General features: G+C 37.1%; 1 pseudogene; it reads left to right on the top strand.

Annotated features, from left to right (window-relative positions):
* The window catches only part of LOC109123487 (disease resistance protein RPV1-like), a 47,014-nt pseudogene that overhangs the window by 3,574 nt on the left and 22,734 nt on the right, over nt 1–20,706 (top strand).

Raw genomic sequence — 20,706 nt, 5'->3', positions numbered from 1 at the left:
CTTACATACCCATATAAGTTGAGTTAGTTTATATTTATGTTTGCCTTATCCTTGTTATCTTTCAGGGAATACAAAGAGCTCAAATAATATCCTTGGACTTGTCTAAGTTAAAAAGAGTACACTTCAAGCCAGATGTTTTGACAAAGATGACTGATCTTCGATTGCTCGAAGTTCATTCAAGTGTCTATTATCATGATTTTAGAGGTATTCGCGAGGAAGATCATGATGCTATGATAAAAAATACTTCTAAAATGCGACTGTGGACCCGCATTTTTCACGTGCATCCCCACTCGATCGGCGAGACTCGCTTTTTATTTATTTGTGAAAAATTGATTTTTTGAAAAAAAGTTGGAGTCGCCACTTATTTTATTTTTATTTTTGAAGGGAAAATAAAACAAGAAATAAAACCCTAAAAAAAATGACTCCATAATTTTTGGAAAAGCGTGTCTTTGAAAACCCAAGTCTTGGTCCGGGGATCAGGTTACTTATTGGGAAGGTACCTCTAGGAGGTAGCACCCCTCTAAGCCCTAAAGAGGTCTCTACTAATTAAGTTAAGGGGAATATGGCAATTAATCGGTTAATTATGGATACCTAAGTAGGCTAGGTGATTTCAAAAGATTTGCATGCTAAACAAGATCAAATTGCCATAAAAGAAAGGTTAGGATGCGTACCCGGACCGCTTCTCAAGCGCTATCATAAAACATCAGAGTTAGTATAGAAGTATAACACACAACATGTATTTAATCATAGTGAATCAAGCATACATCTAAACACCTAAGGATTATCAAACATATGCATACTTCACAGTGACACGATTGTTTACAAAATTTAGAAAGTAGGTGATAAAGGGGCGTACCTGGATAGCATAGATAACTTACAATGCGCTTCCATAAGACATGAGGGATTAGATAATAATAAAATAAAGAAACCCTATCATGCTTGTTATCTAATTAGCATAACAAAAATTGTCAAAGTATATGAAAACAATAATTATCACACTCATCCTGTATATAATTCCTAAAAAAAAGATAGACATAATTTCAACAAGTGACAAAGGTGGCAACAAAAATAATTTTTGAAAAGATTTTCTTATGTAGGGGTTCCACCAATTCCCCAAATTAATATACACAAATTTAGCCCAGAATTATCCCATTATTTGGGACCACAAGCTTTGATTCGTGTTTTTGTTCAAAATCAAACTTTTTGTTAAAAACCGAGAAGGATGCAAACCGAACAAAATATGGTTGCATATTATTTTTTAAAATAAAAAAAAAAATTGATCCTGAGGACTCTAAATGAGTTTTTTAAATAGATTTTTAAAATGATTTTTTGAGAAAAGTATTTTATTTTAAAATAAAAGGAATTAATTTGGAAAAAATAAAATATAAGAAATAAAATACCAAACAAAACAAAAAAAATGAAACCTCAAAGTAAAATTTTTTTAGTAATTAACAAAAATGATAAAGGTGATGGTAGAGGCCAATCTTCATGATTTTCCAATGGCCTTCAAAAAAAAAAAAAAGATTTTACCAACAATTACTAAAGCAACAAACTAATGGTTTCCTAGTCAAACTAACTAACACAAATATTATCCAAGACTAACATCTAGATTTCAAGAAACACATGAATTAAAATAAAAATAACCAACCAAAGATTAAAAGTTAACAAACTTAGCATATAAAGATAATAACAGGGATTTAATAAGATTATTGGAATTAAAAACGCAAACTTTATTCAATATGATTATTTAAACTAAAGAACTAAGATCAATGAATGTATTCAGGCTAAAAACAAATTAATATCAAACTAATTGGAATTAAAAATACAAACTTTATTCAATATGATTATTTAAACTAAAGAATCAAGATCAACAAAATGCATTTAAACTAAAAACAAATTAAAATCAAACTAATTGGGATTAAAAACACAAACTTTATTAACGTGATTATTTAAACTTAAGAATTAAGATCAACTAATGCATTTAAACTAAAAACGAATTGAAATCAAACTAATTGAGATTAAAAACACAAACTTTATTTAACGTGATTATTTAAAGTAAAGAATTAAAATCAACAAAATACATTTAAACTAAAAACAAATTAAAATAAAATTAATTGGGATTAAAAATACAAAATTTATTCGATATGATTATTTAAACTTAAGAATTAAGATCAACAAAATGTATTTAAACTAAAAACAAATTGAAATCAAACTAATTGAGATTAAAAACACAAACTTTATTTAACGTGATTATTAAAAGTCAAGAATTAAGATCAACAAAATATATTTAAACTAAAAAACGAATTGGGATTAAAAATACAAGCTTTATTTAACGTGATTATTTAAAACAAAGAATTAAGATCAACTAATGCATTTAAATTAAAAATGAATTAAAATCAAACTAATTGGGATTAAAAATACAAACTTTATTCAATACGATTATTTAAACTTAAGAATTAAAATCAACAAAATACATTTAAACTAAAAAACAAGTTAAAATCAAACTAATTGGGATTAAAAATACAAACTTTATTCGATATGATTATTTAAACTTAAGAATTAAGATCAATAAAATGTATTTAAACTAAAAACGAATTGAAATCAAACTAATTGAGATTAAAAACATAAACTTTATTTAACGTGATTATTTAAAGTAAAGAATTAAGATCAACAAAATACATTTAAACTAAAAAACAAATTAAAATCAAACTAATTGGGATTAAAAATACAAACTTTATTCGATATGATTATTTAAACTAAAGAATTAAGATCAGCAAAATGTATTTAAACTAAAAAACGAATTGAAATCAAACTAATTGAGATTAAAAACACAAACTTTATTTAACGTGATTATTTAAAGTCAAGAATTAAGATCAACAAAATACATTTAAACTAAAAAACGAATTGAAATCAAATTAATTGGGATTAAAAATACAAACTTTATTTAACGTGATTATTTAAAACAAAGAATTAAAATCAACAAAATACATTTAAACTAAAAATCAAGTTAAAATCAAACTAATTGGGATTAAAAAATACAAACTTTATTCGATATGATTATTTAAATTTAAGAATTAAGATCAATAAAATGTATTTAAATTAAAAACGAATTGAAATCAAACTAATTGGGATTAAAAATACAAACTTTATTCAATATGATTATTTAAACTTAAGAATTAAAATCATTAACAAACTTAAACTAAAAGATCGATTAGAATTAAACTAATTGGGGATTTAAAAAAGAAAATAATATAAACTTTAACACAAAGAATTAATCAAAAACTAAAATTTCCAAAAAAAAATCTAGGCTAAATAAAAGTACTATATAGAAAACTAACCTTTGAAGTGAAAGAGAAAATCCTCTCTTGATGATTAAATGACAGCCCGATCTCCGTTCGAAGTCCCTTGCTTTCTTCCAAAATTCCGTGTGCTCTCTTTTAAAAAAAATTCTGCTTTATGCTTCAATTTCTCAAAAAAAAAACCCCTTCTAAAAAAATTCCTATTGTTCTCTCCATCCCCCTGAAAATAAAAAATCTCTAACTCTCTTCTTTTTTTTTCCCTTTTCATGATGGCAGTCTACTCCTTATATGGCTGTGAGATATTCCCCATTTTTTTTTTTCCTTCTTTTTCCAATCTTCCCATTAAAAAACAATCCTCCCAATTTCAAACTCCCTCTCCAAAACCTTCCAAGGAGAGTCCCACTTTTCTTAAACTTCAATGGTAAGTTTCCTTGCAAAAGCATGAATTTTTTTTTAAAATTAAATCATTGAATGAATAAATAAATGAGTAGATAAATTAGAAAACGGTAAAACAATAATAAATAAATAAGTTAATTAAAAAAAACTAAGAAAAAATAATATAAAAATGAATATAACAAATAAAAATAAACAAGTGATTGATAATAATAAAAATAAAACTAAAAATAAAAATAAATAATAATAACAATAAATAAATAAATAAATAAATAAATAAAATAAAAATAAACAAATTAACAAAAATTGGGCCCCACGAGCCATGCAAACACGCAAGTCATATAAGTCACGCTACAAAGAAAATTCTTAATAGACCCAGTGTACCTAAACGGGCCTAAGGTGAGACTAAGTGGGTCTAGGGTGGTGCCTAATGGGCCAAGTGTATCTAAAAGCTATCCTAAAAAAACAAGAAAAGCCTAAGTCTAAATCAAGACTGCCAAGGATCACAATAAAGGGTCAGATAATCCCCTAACCAAAGTCCCCGAGGTGACTCAGAAAAAGGTAAGTTGTACGAGTAGTAATGGGCCACCAAGGAACTATTTTGAAGCACTGAAAACGAATTTTAAAGACATGTGCTAAAGGGACAAAATTGAGGGTCTACAAATATGCCCCTCTTCGGTATAGATCACGAGTGTAGAGAATGTGAGTAGAAATACGAGTAATGAGCGAAATGAAGTGAACTATATCGAAGAATTAAAGAAAGACCAGAGATTTTGTCCTAGCACATGAAAAGGTAAGGTCAAAAGATGGGGTCACAATGAGATGGAAAGAGGTGAAAAGGGTAACTCAAAGTCATGAATGAGATGAATGAATCTGGATCACAGACAAGGTGAACGACTCTGGATCTAAAATAGGATAAAAGACTCTGGGTCATGAGCTCAGGGCTCTAATTGGAAAGAATGACTCGGGGTCAAGCTGGAAAACGACTCTAGGTCGAGAGCTCTAGGCTCTAAATAGGAAAGAATGACTCTGGGTCGAGAGCTTTGGGCTCTAAATAGGAAAGAATGACTCTGGGTCAAAATGGAAAATGACTCTAGGTCGTGAGCTTCAGGCTTTAAATATGAAAGAATGACTCTGGGTCAAAATGGAAAATGACTCTAGGTCGAGAGCTCTAGGCTCTAAATAGGAAAGAATGACTCTGGGTCAAAATGGAAAATGACTCTGGGTCGAGAGCTCTAAGCTCTGAATGGAGAAGAAATGACTCTGGGTCTTGAGCTCTGAGCTCTAAATGGAGAAGAAATGACTCTGGGTCATAAATGGAAAATGACTCTGGATCGAGAGCTCTAGGCTCTAAATGGAGAAGAATGACTCTGGGTCAAGATGGAAAATGACTCTGGGTCGAGAGCTCTGGGCTCTAACTAGGAAAGAATGACTCTGGGTCAAAATGGAAAATGACTCTGGGTCGAGAGCTCTGGGCTCTAAATAGGAAAGAATGACTCTGGGTCAAGATGGAAAATGACTCTGGGTCGAGAGCTCTGGGCTCTAAATAGATAGCCGATCAGGATACTTCCCGACCCAAGGTGCCGGGTCGAGGCCACTCACAAGTGGCTAGAATGATGAAAACGAAACATCTCAGGGATGTGAATGATGCAAATGACTCCGGGTCGTGAGCTCAGGGCTCGGGGTTCTATGAATGACTCTGGGTCAAGATGAAAAATGACTCTGGGTCGATGAATAGCTCTGGGCTATGAGCTCCGGGCTCTATGACTGATCGGCTAGAAGGAAAATGCGATACGCAAACTCCAGGTCAAACCACTCATGGGCGACCAAGTGATGAAAGCTCAGCTAAGAGCTGGAAAGACTCTAGGTCTATAGGAAATGATAGCTCAGGGCTAGCGGGCTCAGGGCCTAAGGGAAAAAGGATAGCTCAGGGCTATAAGACTCAGGGTCTAGAAGGAATGGATAACTCATGGCTACGAGGCTTAGGGCCTAAAAAAAAGAAAGATAGCTCAAGGCTAGTGGGCTCAGGGCCTAAGGGAAGAAGAATGCTCAAGGCTATAAGACTCGGGGTCTAGAAGGAATGAATAACTCAAAGCTATGAGGCTCAGGGCCTAGAAGGGAATAATAGAGAAGACCAACTCGAAAGTGGACATGAAATAAATTGGCTCAAAGCCACATACTCAAAATGTCAAGGGTCGGACTACTGAAACCAAGAAGGGAAATATGCCCCAGTATCCAAGGTGCTCACACTGCCGAAACAACCAGTAAATCAATCATCTGCTGAAATCAATAGGTCAGAAACTGATGCATCGTGACAAACCTCTGAAAAGCCTAAACTAAAGGAACCCTCTATGTCTGAAAAGCTGCTCTGTCAATGAATCTCAAAAGGTAAATCTCAAAGAGTGTATATCATGGCTCATCTAAAAGTAAACCTCAAAGTGCGTAAAATGCTGCTCATCTGGATAATCCGATCTGCAAGGTAACAATGACGAAAACAAATCTGTCTCATGAACATTTGGCTAAAGGATCCACCCACGCTCCTCGGGTGAAACCTGATGCGATCCATCTCTATCTCAACAAATCCATGTAGGGAGGCCCTGATACAGTCGATCGTCGGAAGCTCTGGGCTAGTACTCAATCTAAAACCAAGCTGGTTACTGTCTCAATCTCAAGGATACTCAGAAAGTAGGGAAATACGCCCCAATATGAGACCTGATGTCAAAGTCATAAGCTAAACAATTGACACCAATCATCCATCCTCATATCACTGCTCGAATAAATCTCGCAATGGAGAGGGGAATATGCCCCAGTATGGACATCGGATGTCGAAGTCGTGAGGCAAACAAACTAACAATGATCATCCATCCTCGTACCGTATACAATAACAGATAAGAATCTCGGAGGAGGGGGGAATATGCCCCAGTGTGAATATATGATGCACAACCAAAGGATGAATCCAACATCATCAATCAACTATCCTCAGCTCAACAATAATCCGCTAAGAGGTCGGAATGATGTATCGACCAATGCCTCAAGGGAGACACTCTAGATCTAATCTCAAATGAATAGCCAAAATGATGAGGAATGTGGTAATCTCAAAAGTAGAAACATGTCTCTGATGAATCCCTGACTGAATCTGATAGGAATCTGGTAACCTCAAAATGGGGAAATATGCCCCAGTATGCCTGGTCTATACACTGCACTGAAAACTGCCTCCAACTCAGTAATAATCCACTAGTCTATCTCAGAAGTACTCCGGGAATGGAACCACTAGGGGCTCAACGATGCTCCACTAGAACTGATATAGTCTCAACATACCTCACTAGGGATCTCTGATCGGTGAAAATACCCAAACTCAAAGAAAGTGCTCCACTAGGGGCTCATCTCAACCAAATGAAAGGGGAATATGCCCTAGTATGGATATCTAATGCACAACCAAAAGATGAATCCAATATCCTCAATGAACTGTCTCCAAACCCAAAAATCCATCAAACATCAATATGCCAAGCAAGAGAGAGACCAAATGCTTCCAAAAGTATCTTCCATAAAAGAGAACATAGTAACGACCAAACTTCAACCAATCTACCAAAAACCTGTCCAAGTGAAGACTGTCAAAGATAACGTCTGATCTTGCGGCCTCAGGGTGGTCTTAAGACACGGGACGTAACGTAGGCCAAGGTGATAGGGTGAAAGAAATGAAGAGAAACTAGGCTCAAATACCCAATGATCAAACCCGTACCCTCGTGTACAAGATGTAATGCATAGAAAAATCTCATGAGTCATGGACTTAGAAGTAACCAAAGGGAATGCCGATAACGAAATGAGAGAAAGGATGAATGGTCAAACCATCAATGAAATATGTGAATGATGTGAAGAAGGTATCAAATCAGTAATGGGTATCAATATGTAGGGAATGAATAAAAGGCGGAACAAAGATCTGGAAAGAGGTAATGGGATACAAAAGAAGGTAATGAGAAAGTGGGATGAGTGATGATCAACCCATGTTAGTACAATAAAGGAAAGTCATATCACCAATGATGGAATGGTGGGTATAAGACAATGATTTGAGACCCTAGTAAAAAGGTCACTCATCTCTCATACCTAATATATATCAATCATGATCCAAGCAGCATAGGATCTCATAGAACTCTCACATGAACCCTCGACACTCCAAATGCGTAACAAGAGTGGCTCAAGGACTGAAAAACTCATAAAAACTTACAAAAACCCACAATGACAAATATACCCAATAAATGAACCTCCAAAGGTGGCACAAATATCCAATGGAACGAGATACCATACATGAGCATATCATTGCGTTTTTTTTTTTTTTTTTTTTTTTGTTTTTTTTTTATTTGATTTTTTTTTTTTTTTTTTTTTTTGCGCATGCTCTAATCATCAATAAGTCAAACTCCAATGGAAAAATATAAGGAATGAACAAACTCTCTCAAATCACTGATGAATACATGAACCCTAACCCATGAGACAACCTCTCAAACTAAGATCTCCGAATCAATGTCAAATGATGGAATGAATGGAGTGATATGACTGCCCTTTTTGCACTAAGACGTGAAGAATCATCAACCCAAGGAAGAGAATAGATAAGATGAAGCGAATAATGATAAGGACAAGAAAGAGAATGAATATGTGGTGATAATAAAATAGAACAAATAGGGTGATAAGAGGATGGTAACAAAATGAGAAGATAGATTTATAAGTCCAAAGCTCATGAGACTTTCCTAGCAAAGCATGCATATACATCAAAGGGCCCCAACCCGGGTGTATAAATGGTAATCAAAGCTATAAGAAAGAAATAAGGCTATAATATACCACGTGAGGCTCAATGGGCTAGCAATGGTTTAATATTTTAATAAAGGTGATAAAGTGTAAGGCTAACCGAAATGATGGCCACCCATCCTGCGACCACGGTCTCAAACATAATACTTCTTCAGCTGATCCACGTTGGTAGGCTCTGAAAATTGGTTTCCATCTAAGTCTGTCAACCATGCAGCCCCTTCTAGAGTCAACTCTCGGATAACATAAGGCCCACTCCAACTAGGTCTAAACTTTCCTCTAGGGTCTCCAATCAAACCTCTGAGAATCCTCAAAACTAAGTCCCCTTTTTGCAATGGTCTAGGCTTAACCCGTTTCTTGAAGGCACAAGCCATCTTTCTCTGATAGGCCTGAACATGATCTGCTGCTCTCAATCTCCTCTCATCTAAAAGGTTAAGTTGATCAAATCGAGCCTGAGCCCACTCTGTCTCAGAAATCTGCTGCTCAAGGGCTACTCTCAATGAGCCCATCTCTGCCTCGACTGGCAAAACAGCCTCCATACCATACACTAGGGAGTAAGGCGTAGCTCCTGTAGAGGTGCGAAAAGAGGTGCGGTACGCCCACAATGCAAAAGGAAGCTTCTCTGACCAATCTCGAGAAGTCTCAACCATCTTCCTCAAAATCCTCTTAATATTCTTGTTTGCAGCCTCTACTGCCCCATTGGTCTGTGGCCTATATGCTGAAGATCTATGATGTCGGATGCCATACTCCTGCAACAAAGTGTCTACCTCAGCTCGGAAGTGCGCCCCTCTGTCGAAAATCAACTCATGAGGAACCCCATAGCGGCAAATGATATGTGATCTGATAAAACTGGCAACCCTAGCAAATGTCAACCTCGCATATGATGCAGCTTCCACCCACTTGGTGAAATAATCTATGGCAACCAGGATGAACTCGTGACCACTGGAAGATTTTGGTGAAACCTTCCCAATAATATCAATACCCCATACTGAAAATGGCCATGGCGAGGTCAAAGCGTGTAACTCTGATGGTGGTGCATGAATGAGATCACCATGAATCTGACACTCTAGGCATTTCTGGACAAACTGACAACAATCTGTCTCCATAGTCAACCAGAAATAGCCCGTCCTCATAATCTTACGGGCTAGCATGTGTCCTCCCATATGCGGACCACAAACTCCGGAATGGACCTCTCTCATCACTCAATCTGCAGAGGCTCGATCCAAACACAACAGAAGCATACCATCAGCTGATCGCCTGTATAAGGTATCTCCGCAAATCACAAATCTAGTGGCCAAATTCCTCAGTGCTCTCCGATCCTTGGCAGTGGCTACCTCAGGGTATGTGCCAAATCTGAGGAACTGATGAATGTCATGATACCAAGGTAGATCATCCTGGTCCTCTATCTCTCCAATCAAACAACAATAGGCGGGTGCAGACCTCGACTCAATCAGTAATGGACGTATGACTACATCAATCGGAATGTCCACGGAGGAAGCTAAAGTAGCTAAGGCGTCAGCAAATCGGTTCTGCGCTTTAGGCAGATGAACATATCTCAAGTCGTCAAATCTCGCAACCAACAACTCTAAATAAGCATGATATGGCCTAAGCTTCACGTCCCTAGTCTTCCAATCCCCCTGAATCTGCCTGAGTACCAAATTGGAGTCACCAAACACCTCCATCTGTCTAATGTCAAGCTCCAATGCAGTCTCTAAACCAAGGATACAAGCCTCATACTTAACTATGTTATTCGTGGCAGGATGTCGATCAGAGAATGCCAAACGAACGGACCTCAGAATATGATCACCCTGAGGGGATACCAATAGAACACCAATCCCATACCCTGACTGATTGGCTGCACCATCGAAGTACATGCACCATCCTGATAAGCTAGTCATAGCAACAAACTCCTCGTCTGGAAAATCATCATCAACTGGTCTATCCTCAGATGTCGGTAGTGAGGCTAAGTGATCGGTGACAATACTTCCCTTAATAGACTTCTGAGAAACATACTGAATATCGAACTCTGTCAAAAGTACGAGCCATCTCATCAATCTACCAGTCAATGCAGGTCTATCAAACAAGTATCTCAATGGGTCTAGACGAGATATCAAATGCACTGAACACTCTGTCATGTAATGCCTCAATCTCCTGGTAGCCCAAACTAATGCTAAGCAAAGGCGCTCAATCATAACATATCTCATCTCATACTCCAACATCCTCTTACTTAGGTAGTAAATAGCTCGCTCCTTTCCTAAGTCATCAATCTGAGCTAACATACATCCCAAGGCCATGTCTGAAACTGACAAATATAGAAGAAGTGGATGTCCTGGCGTAGGAGGCACTAAAACAGGAGGAGAAAGCAAATACTCCTTGATCTTCTCAAATGCAAACTGACAGTCGTCATTCCAAATTGTTGGTTGCTCAAAAGACGAAAGATAGGCTCACATATGTCTGTCAATCTGGCTATGAACCGACTAATGTACTGTAATCTGCCCAGAAAACCTCTAATCTCTTTCTCAGTCCTCGGCACAGGCATGTCAAGTATGGCTTTGATTTTATCTGGGTCGACCTTTATGCCCCGATCACTGACCATATGCCCCAACAGTTTCCCAGAAGTCACTCCAAAGGTGCACTTCTTGGGATTCAACCTCAATCTAAACTTCCGGATCCTCTCAAAGAATCTCTCTAAAGCATCTAGGTGATCTCCTCTACCTCGGGATTTCACAATCATATCATCCACGTAAACCTCGACATCCCTATGCATCATGTCATGAAACAAAGTGGTAGCGGCTCTCTGATAAGTGGCTCCTGCGTTCTTCAACCCAAATGGCATAACTCTGTAACAGTAAGTACCCCACTCAGTAATAAAGGCTGTCTTCTCCATATCCTCTGGAGCCATCAAAATCTGATTATACCCTGAAAACCCATCCATGAAAGACAACATCGAATGGCCTGCAGTGCCATCAACCAACAAATCAATGTGTGGAAGGGGAAAGTCATCTTTAGGGCTGGCTTTATTGAGATCTCTGAAGTCAACACAAACCCTAACTTTGCCATCCTTTTTGGGAACAGGGACGACATTAGCCAACCACTCTGGATACTCAACTACTGATATGAACCCAACACTGAGTTGTTTCTGAATCTCCTCTTTTACCTGTAGACTCCAACATGGATGCAACCGTCTCAATTTCTGCTTAACTGGTCTAGCATGTGGTAGGGTAGGTAAATGGTGCTGGACTATAGAGGGATCAAGACCTGGCATGTCCTCATAAGACCATGCAAAGACATCCAAGTATGACCTAAGTAAATGGATGAGTCTATCTCTCTCATCTGTAGATAGGGGTGAACCAATCTTCAGCTCTCTAGGCTGATCCTCTGTGCCAAAATCAACAGTCTCAACGTCCCCTGCAGCAGATGAAACTCTCTCATCTATGGGACCAGAGTCATGATCAAAAGAGTCCCTATCCGAATCGGGCCATGCAACTTCATCATTTATATCAAATATCTGTGAAGTGGGTGAGTGGGGTGCAGATATAGAGGTACTATCACAAGAGACAGGCGAATACTCAAAAATGCTCAAATCCATAAATGAAGCAACCGAAACATCGTCAGAGCAGGAGACAAATCCCGATAAAACATCAAAAGAAAGAGGTGGGTCCACAAGGTCGGACGCTCCCTCAACTGGGCTAACAATGTCCTCAAACAAACTACTATCATCCTCTGGAAGCTCTGGAACAGGAAGAGTCTGAGTCCCCTCCAAAACCTCAATGGTAGATACCCCAAACATATCAAATGCTGAAACAGGCTGAAGCTGAACAATGCCGGTAATCTGGCTCATGGTCATCATGTCCATCTCATCTCGGTACTCATCATGGGAAACAACTCCATCAATCACCTCAGTAGAATCAACAATCACCCCATCATCTGTGATCTCCTCTGGAAAGCATAGAGACAACATGCTAGCTCGATCTGGAGACGTGGGAGTAATCGCCACAGGGAAAGAAAAGTCGGGAGCCCCATCACTCAACTGTAGCTGGTGAAATAGATGCTGAAGCTCGGTCTCTCTATCTGTATGAACCACACTATCAATCTCCTCTAGACCAGGTCGAGTCTCTGATCCTCTGACAAAGTAGTTAGCCAAACTCATCCTATAGGGTCGAATAGGATAATCAAATGGTGTGTGGGATAAGCGGGCTCTCACCCTCTCCTTGCGCAGCCGTGCCATGTGACGGTAATCGGCCTCAGTAGGGATGAATCCAAGTCCAAATGTCGTATCATGGTCAATGGCAGCTATGAACTCGCTCGGTCCCTGCTGACGTCGTCCTAACCCCATGCCAGGTAGAAAGGTCATACCCCTCATCATATCAAGAACCACTGTGCTACTGTGCTGATCAAGCGACATAGCCACAAAGTCTCTACAAAAATCCTCAATCTCGAGAATCTGTATCTCATCAAAAGTAAATCCAGTCAAAAATAGGTCATCCTCACTGTGACTAATCTGAAGTACTGGCTCGGAAGAGGCTAACATATCCCTGGTAGACTGCACTGTGATGACCTGCCCATCATGAATAAACTTCACCTTCTGATGAAGGGAAGAAGGAATAGCTCCAGCTACATGAATCCATGGTCGGCCTAGTAGCAGGTTAAAGGATGCAGGAATCCTCAAAACCTGGAACAAAGTGGAAAATGTGGCTGGACCAATCTGCAAATCGATCATCAAGGTACCCATAACCTCCCTCTTGGTGCTATCATACGCTCTGGCTGTCTAAGTAGAAGGACCAAAATCTGAAGGCGCGAAACCAAGGGCTATAGCAGTGGCTAAAGGGCAAACATTCAGGGCTGAGCCGTTGTCCAGTAGGAAAGACGGGACTCTACGGCCTGAACATCCAACTGTGATGTATAGAGGGCGCACATGGTCTAAACCATCGGGTGGCAAGTCATCATCTGAAAATACAATGCAAGTGGCCCTGCCAACCGTCATCATATGAATCAATCCCTCTGGAGTGGTGGTAGTCTCTACTCTGATCTGACTCAAGGCTCGAATCAAAGCATCTCTATGAGTACTGGATGATGCTAATAAACTCCAGATGGAAATGCGAGCTTGAGTGCTCTGTAGCTGTCTCAAAACCTCATCATCCTCTCTCCTAACCTCCTCATGAGAGGCTGTACCCTCAAATGGTCTGACTGCTGGTGGTGGTGGCTGAGCTATCCTCCCAGTACGAGTCACAATCTGTATCTCTCTCCCTGCTGAATCATCATCCTCTGGCCATAAAGTGAACGGGACAAAAGCATCCTGACATCCGATAACTAAGGGTGTAGGATGAGTCAACTAGAATGGTGCCTCGTCCGGGATCAAACTGAATGGTGCAGGAGTTTGAGGGACCACTGAAACCCCATCAACCTCATAACTGTCATGCAAAACAATCGGCTCGGGTAATCCATCATCCCAACTCAACATGTGTATACTGTCATCCTCTATAAGGTCCATGTGATGAATATCTCCTGAAGATGGGTGCACTGCGTGTGTAGAATGAGCAGGAAGAGGGTTGGTGGTCACACTTGGCTGCCCCAAGTTGACCAAACCCTGATCTATCAAATCCTGAATAGCATGTCTCAAAGCAGTGCAATGGTCAGTGTCATGCCCTGGTCCCTGATGGTAGGAACAATGTAAGTCCATCCTGAAGCGAGGTGGTATGGGTTAGGGTAAAGGCCTGGATGCTAATGGAATCAATAATCCACCCTCTACGAGCTTCTGAAAAGCTCGACTCAAAGGCATACCCAACTGAGCAAACTGACGTGGTGGCCTCGGCACATAAGTAGTGGTCTGTGGAGCTCGGGGTCGAGTATATGGGGCAGGAGGCCTCTCTGCGACGTGTGCAGCGAAAACAGGCTGTGAGACTGGATGTAGATAGGTAGGAGTCATAGGTCTGGAGGGAACAGGTGGCCTATACTGCACATGGGGTGAAGATGGATAGTAGTACCCAGGAGTCTGCCCAACTGTCTGATAGCGTCTAGAAGGTCTCATCCCTGCTGAACTGATAGCACCAACATCTCCTGATCTCTGTCCTCCTAAAGGCCTCTTCCCCTTAGGATCAATAGAGGAAGACTCGGACCACAATCCTCTAGCAATGCCCTCCTCTATACCATACAAAGCCTGTACCAAAGATCCAAAATCCGTATGAGGAAATCCCATCAAGTGTCTAGCAAATCTAGGTTGCAAGCTCCTCATGATCATGCTAATCTGATCCTTCTCGGAAGGACGATCAATAATCTGTGAAATCTTCTCCCTCCAGCGGGAGATAAATGAAGTGACTGACTCCTCTGGCCTCTGTCTCAAAGCCTCTAACTCTCTCTTCGAAACATCAATGACAGTGTTAAATGCAAACTGTCTCAAAAACTCCTGGGCTAAGTCATCCCAAGTCCTACGGCGTGATACCTCCAATGAAGCGAACCAACGCTGTGCAGCTCCACTCAATGACATAGGGAAGAGCATAACCATCTGGGCATCATCCAGTCCATGGGCCCTCATAACAGTACTATAGAGTCTCAAATGGATGCGAGGGCATCCTATGCCTGTGTATCTCTCAATCTCAGGCATCCTGAACTTGGCCGGTAGACTGGCCACTGGTGCTCCATCAAAATCCTCCCAAGTAATAGCTCCCTCTGAAGTCCTCATCTGTCTCAACTTCTGCTCAAGTTTATCCATACGAGCATGTGGGTCCTCTGAAGCCGGGATAGGCGATGTGATAGGAGGCGGGGCAACCTCGATCTGACTATGCAGAGTGAAAGGTATAGCCTGTGGTACTGACTGACTAGGCAGAGGTGGTGGCGGTACTGTGGTATCGAACTGGGTACTCTCCTGAACTGGGACCTGCTGGGTCTGCTGTCCATCTATCCTCTGGCCAAGGTTAGCTATAGCCTCCTGGATAGAAGCCATGGCTGCGGCAAACTGGTCAACGGTAACTACCTGTGAGTCCATATCCCTCTGATCTGACTGGTCTGATACTCTGCTCAATCTACCTCCAACTCTAATCCACAAAGGTGAATCCAGATCGGTCACGGTAAACCCTCCTACAAATATGGAAACACTGAATAAGGTGCAACTCGAAGGTGACTCTGTATGAATCAAAGGCGTAGAAGCAAAGCCCAAATATACTCAATCTGATACCCTCCTCTGATTACACCAAAAGGAGACCAAGGAAGGGATAACCAAATCCAATTGTGACCAAGGCAACTCTGAAGGTCCACAGATGCACCCACTTGTAGGAATGAAATCTTAATTGGGTCTAGGCTAACCTACAAGGTTAAGGTGGCTCTATAAGATAAAATGGGCGGGTCAAAGGATCCCTAGCAGAAGCGATCGTACCCTCCGGCGGTACGCAACCCTCTGCACGCCTCCAAGGAGACGGGGTGCTTCCATGCAAGGTGGTCATCACCTCCACACATGCACTTCCTCGCGTTCCCAGAGGGTTTCTTAAAAGGAAAGGCTCTCTCATCTCTCAACACTCAGGGATAATCTAAAGTGCACAATGAAGGATGTGGGTGCATCCGAAAAAACCTAAGCTCTAAGGTGAGATAGTGAACAAAGACAAGCAATCATACGAATATGCAAAAGAAAGGGTTGTCATGCAACAAGCAGTCATACCAGGCAGATGAATATCATACAATCAAAGTCCTATCTAGCATATGTGAGAGTGAATCATGCTGAAGTGAGCAAACAATCAAGTGATCATCCAAGGCAATCAAACATGTCAAGATAGCAGACCAAGCAAACAAATCAAATCACCTTGCCTAGGAAAAAAGGGGGTACCCTCTAATCGACCAATTAAACGCCACATTTTCCTTAACTAGTGTTCAAGCTTGATCCTCAAAATCCCCAGTGGAGTCGCCAATTTGTGGACCCGCATTTTTCACGTGCGTCCCCACTCGATCGGCGAGACTCGCTTTTTATTTATTTGTGAAAAATTGATTTTTTGAAAAAAAGTTGGAGTCGCCACTTATTTTATTTTTATTTTTGAAGGGAAAATAAAACAAGAAATAAACCCTAAAAAAAATGACTCCATAATTTTTGGAAAAGCGTGTCTTTGAAAACCCAAGTCTTGGTCCGGGGATCAGGTTACTTATTGGGAAGGTACCTCTAGGAGGTAGCACCCCTCTAAGCCCTAAAGAGGTCTCTACTAATTAAGTTAAGGGGAATATGGCAATTAATCGGTTAATTATGGATACCTAAGTAGGCTAGGTGATTTCAAAAGATTTGCATGCTAAACAAGATCAAATTGCCATAAAAGAAAGGTTAGGATGCGTACCCGGACCGCTTCTCAAGCGCTATCATAAAACATCAGAGTTAGTATAGAAGTATAACACACAACATGTATTTAATCATAGTGAATCAAGCATACATCTAAACACCTAAGGATTATCAAACATATGCATACTTCACAGTGACACGATTGTTTACAAAATTTAGAAAGTAGGTGATAAAGGGGCGTACCTGGATAGCATAGATAACTTACAATGCGCTTCCATAAGACATGAGGGATTAGATAATAATAAAATAAAGAAACCCTATCATGCTTGTTATCTAATTAGCATAACAAAAATTGTCAAAGTATATGAAAACAATAATTATCACACTCATCCTGTATATAATTCCTAAAAAAAAGATAGACATAATTTCAATAAGTGACAAAGGTGGCAACAAAAATAATTTTTGAAAAGATTTTCTTATGTAGGGGTTTCACCAATTCCCCAAATTAATATACACAAATTTAGCCCAGAATTATCCCATTATTTGGGACCACAAGCTTTGATTCGTGTTTTTGTTCAAAACCGAACTTTTTGTTAAAAACCGAGAAGGATGCAAACCGAACAAAATATGGTTGCATATTATTTTTTTTTTTTAAAAAAAATTGATCCTGAGGACTCTAAATGAGTTTTTTAAATAGATTTTTAAAATGATTTTTTGAGAAAAGTATTTTATTTTAAAATAAAAGGAATTAATTTGGAAAAAATAAAATATAAGAAATAAAATACCAAACAAAACAAAAAAAATGAAACCTCAAAGTAAAATTTTTTTAGTAATTAACAAAAATGATAAAGGTGATGGTAGAGGCCAATCTTCATGATTTTCCAATGGCCTTCAAAAAAAAAAAAAAAAGATTTTACCAACAATTACTAAAGCAACAAACTAATGGTTTCCTAGTCAAACTAACTAACACAAATATTATCCAAGACTAACATCTAGATTTCAAGAAACACATGAATTAAAATAAAAATAACCAACCAAAGATTAAAAGTTAACAAACTTAGCATATAAAGATAATAACAGGGATTTAATAAGATTATTGGAATTAAAAACGCAAACTTTATTCAATATGATTATTTAAACTAAAAAACTAAGATCAATGAATGTATTCAGGCTAAAAACAAATTAATATCAAACTAATTGGAATTAAAAATACAAACTTTATTCAATATGATTATTTAAACTAAAGAATCAAGATCAACAAAATGCATTTAAACTAAAAACAAATTAAAATCAAACTAATTGGGATTAAAAACACAAACTTTATTAACGTGATTATTTAAACTTAAGAATTAAGATCAACTAATGCATTTAAACTAAAAACGAATTGAAATCAAACTAATTGAGATTAAAAACACAAACTTTATTTAACGTGATTATTTAAAGTGAAGAATTAAAATCAACAAAATACATTTAAACTAAAAACAAATTAAAATAAAATTAATTGGGATTAAAAATACAAAATTTATTCGATATGATTATTTAAACTTAAGAATTAAGATCAACAAAATGTATTTAAACTAAACACAAATTGAAATCAAACTAATTGAGATTAAAAACACAAACTTTATTTAACGTTATTATTAAAAGTCAAAAATTAAGATCAACAAAATATATTTAAACTAAAAAACGAATTGAAATCAAATTAATTGGGATTAAAAATACAAGCTTTATTTAACGTGATTATTTAAAACAAAGAATTAAGATCAACTAATGCATTTAAATTAAAAATGAATTGAAATCAAACTAATTGGGATTAAAAATACAAACTTTATTCAATACGATTATTTAAACTTAAGAATTAAAATCAACAAAATACATTTAAACTAAAAAACAAGTTAAAATCAAACTAATTGGGATTAAAAATACAAACTTTATTCGATATGATTATTTAAACTTAAGAATTAAGATCAATAAAATGTATTTAAACTAAAAACGAATTGAAATCAAACTAATTGAGATTAAAAACATAAACTTTATTTAACGTGATTATTTAAAGTAAAGAATTAAGATCAACAAAATACATTTAAACTAAAAAACAAATTAAAATCAAACTAATTGGGATTAAAAATACAAACTTTATTCGATATGATTATTTAAACTAAAGAATTAAGATCAGCAAAATGTATTTAAACTAAAAAACGAATTGAAATCAAACTAATTGAGATTAAAAACACAAACTTTATTTAACGTGATTATTTAAAGTCAAGAATTAAGATCAACAAAATACATTTAAACTAAAAAACGAATTGATATCAAATTAATTGGGATTAAAAATACAAACTTTATTTAACGTGATTATTTAAAACAAAGAATTAAAATCAACAAAATACATTTAAACTAAAAATCAAGTTAAAATCAAACTAATTGGGATTAAAAAATACAAACTTTATTCGATATGATTATTTAAATTTAAGAATTAAGATCAATAAAATGTATTTAAATTAAAAACGAATTGAAATCAAACTAATTGGGATTAAAAATACAAACTTTATTCAATATGATTATTTAAACTTAAGAATTAAAATCATTAACAAACTTAAACTAAAAGATCGATTAGAATTAAACTAATTGGGGATTTAAAAAAGAAAATAATATAAACTTTAACACAAAGAATTAATCAAAAACTAAAATTTCCAAAAAAAAATCTAGGCTAAATAAAAGTACTATATAGAAAACTAACCTTTGAAGTGAAAGAGAAAATCCTCTCTTGATGATTAAATGACAGCCCGATCTCCGTTCGAAGTCCCTTGCTTTCTTCCAAAATTCCGTGTGCTCTCTTTTAAAAAAAATTCTGCTTTATGCTTCAATTTCTAAAAAAAAAACCCCTTCTAAAAAAATTCCTATTGTTCTCTCCATCCCCCTGAAAATAAAAAATCTCTAACTCTCTTCTTTTTTTTTTCCCTTTTCATGATGGCAGTCTACTCCTTATATGGCTGTGAGATATTCCCCATTTTTTTTTTTCCTTCTTTTTCCAATCTTCCCATTCAAAAACAATCCTCCCAATTTCAAACTCCCTCTCCAAAACCTTCCAAGGAGAGTCCCACTTTTCTTAAACTTCAATGGTAAGTTTCCTTGCAAAAGCATGAATTTTTTTTAAAAATTAAATCATTGAATGAATAAATAAATGAGTAGATAAATTAGAAAACGGTAAAAAAATAATAAATAAATAAGTTAATTAAAAAAAACTAAGAAAAAATAATATAAAAATGAATATAACAAATAAAAATAAACAAGTGATTGATAATAATAAAAATAAAACTAAAAATAAAAATAAATAATAATAACAATAAATAAATAAATAAATAAATAAAATAAAATAAAAATAAACAAATTAACAAAAATTGGGCCCCACGAGCCATGCAAACACGCAAGTCATATAAGTCACGCTACAAAGAAAATTCTTAATAGACCCAGTGTACCTAAATGGGCCTAAGGTGAGACTAAGTGGGTCTAGGGTGGTGCCTAATGGGCCAAGTGTATCTAAAAGCTATCCTAAAAAAACAAGAAAAGCCTAAGTCTAAATCAAGACTGCCAAGGATCACAATAAAGGGTCAGATAATCCCCTAACCAAAGACCCCGAGGTGACTCAGAAAAAGGTAAGTTGTACGAGTAGTAATGGGCCACCAAGGAACTATTTTGAAGCACTGAAAACGAATTTTAAAGACATGTGCTAAAGGGACAAAATTGAGGGTCTACAGCGACTTGACATGAATTTTGAATTTCCTTCTTATGAGTTAAGGTATCTTTATTGGGATGGATATCCTTTAGATTTTTTACCATCAAACTTTGATGGAGAGAAGCTTGTTGAACTTCACTTGAAGTATAGCAAAATAAAATAGTTGTGGCAAGGGAATAAGGTATTATTATCATTTAATAATGACTTCTTTTTCTTTGTATTGATTTTGAAAT

Source organism: Vitis vinifera, chromosome 12 (genome assembly GCF_030704535.1).
Source record: "Vitis vinifera cultivar Pinot Noir 40024 chromosome 12, ASM3070453v1".
Lineage (NCBI taxonomy): Eukaryota > Viridiplantae > Streptophyta > Magnoliopsida > Vitales > Vitaceae > Vitis > Vitis vinifera.
This window is presented reverse-complemented; position numbering and strand designations above follow the sequence as displayed.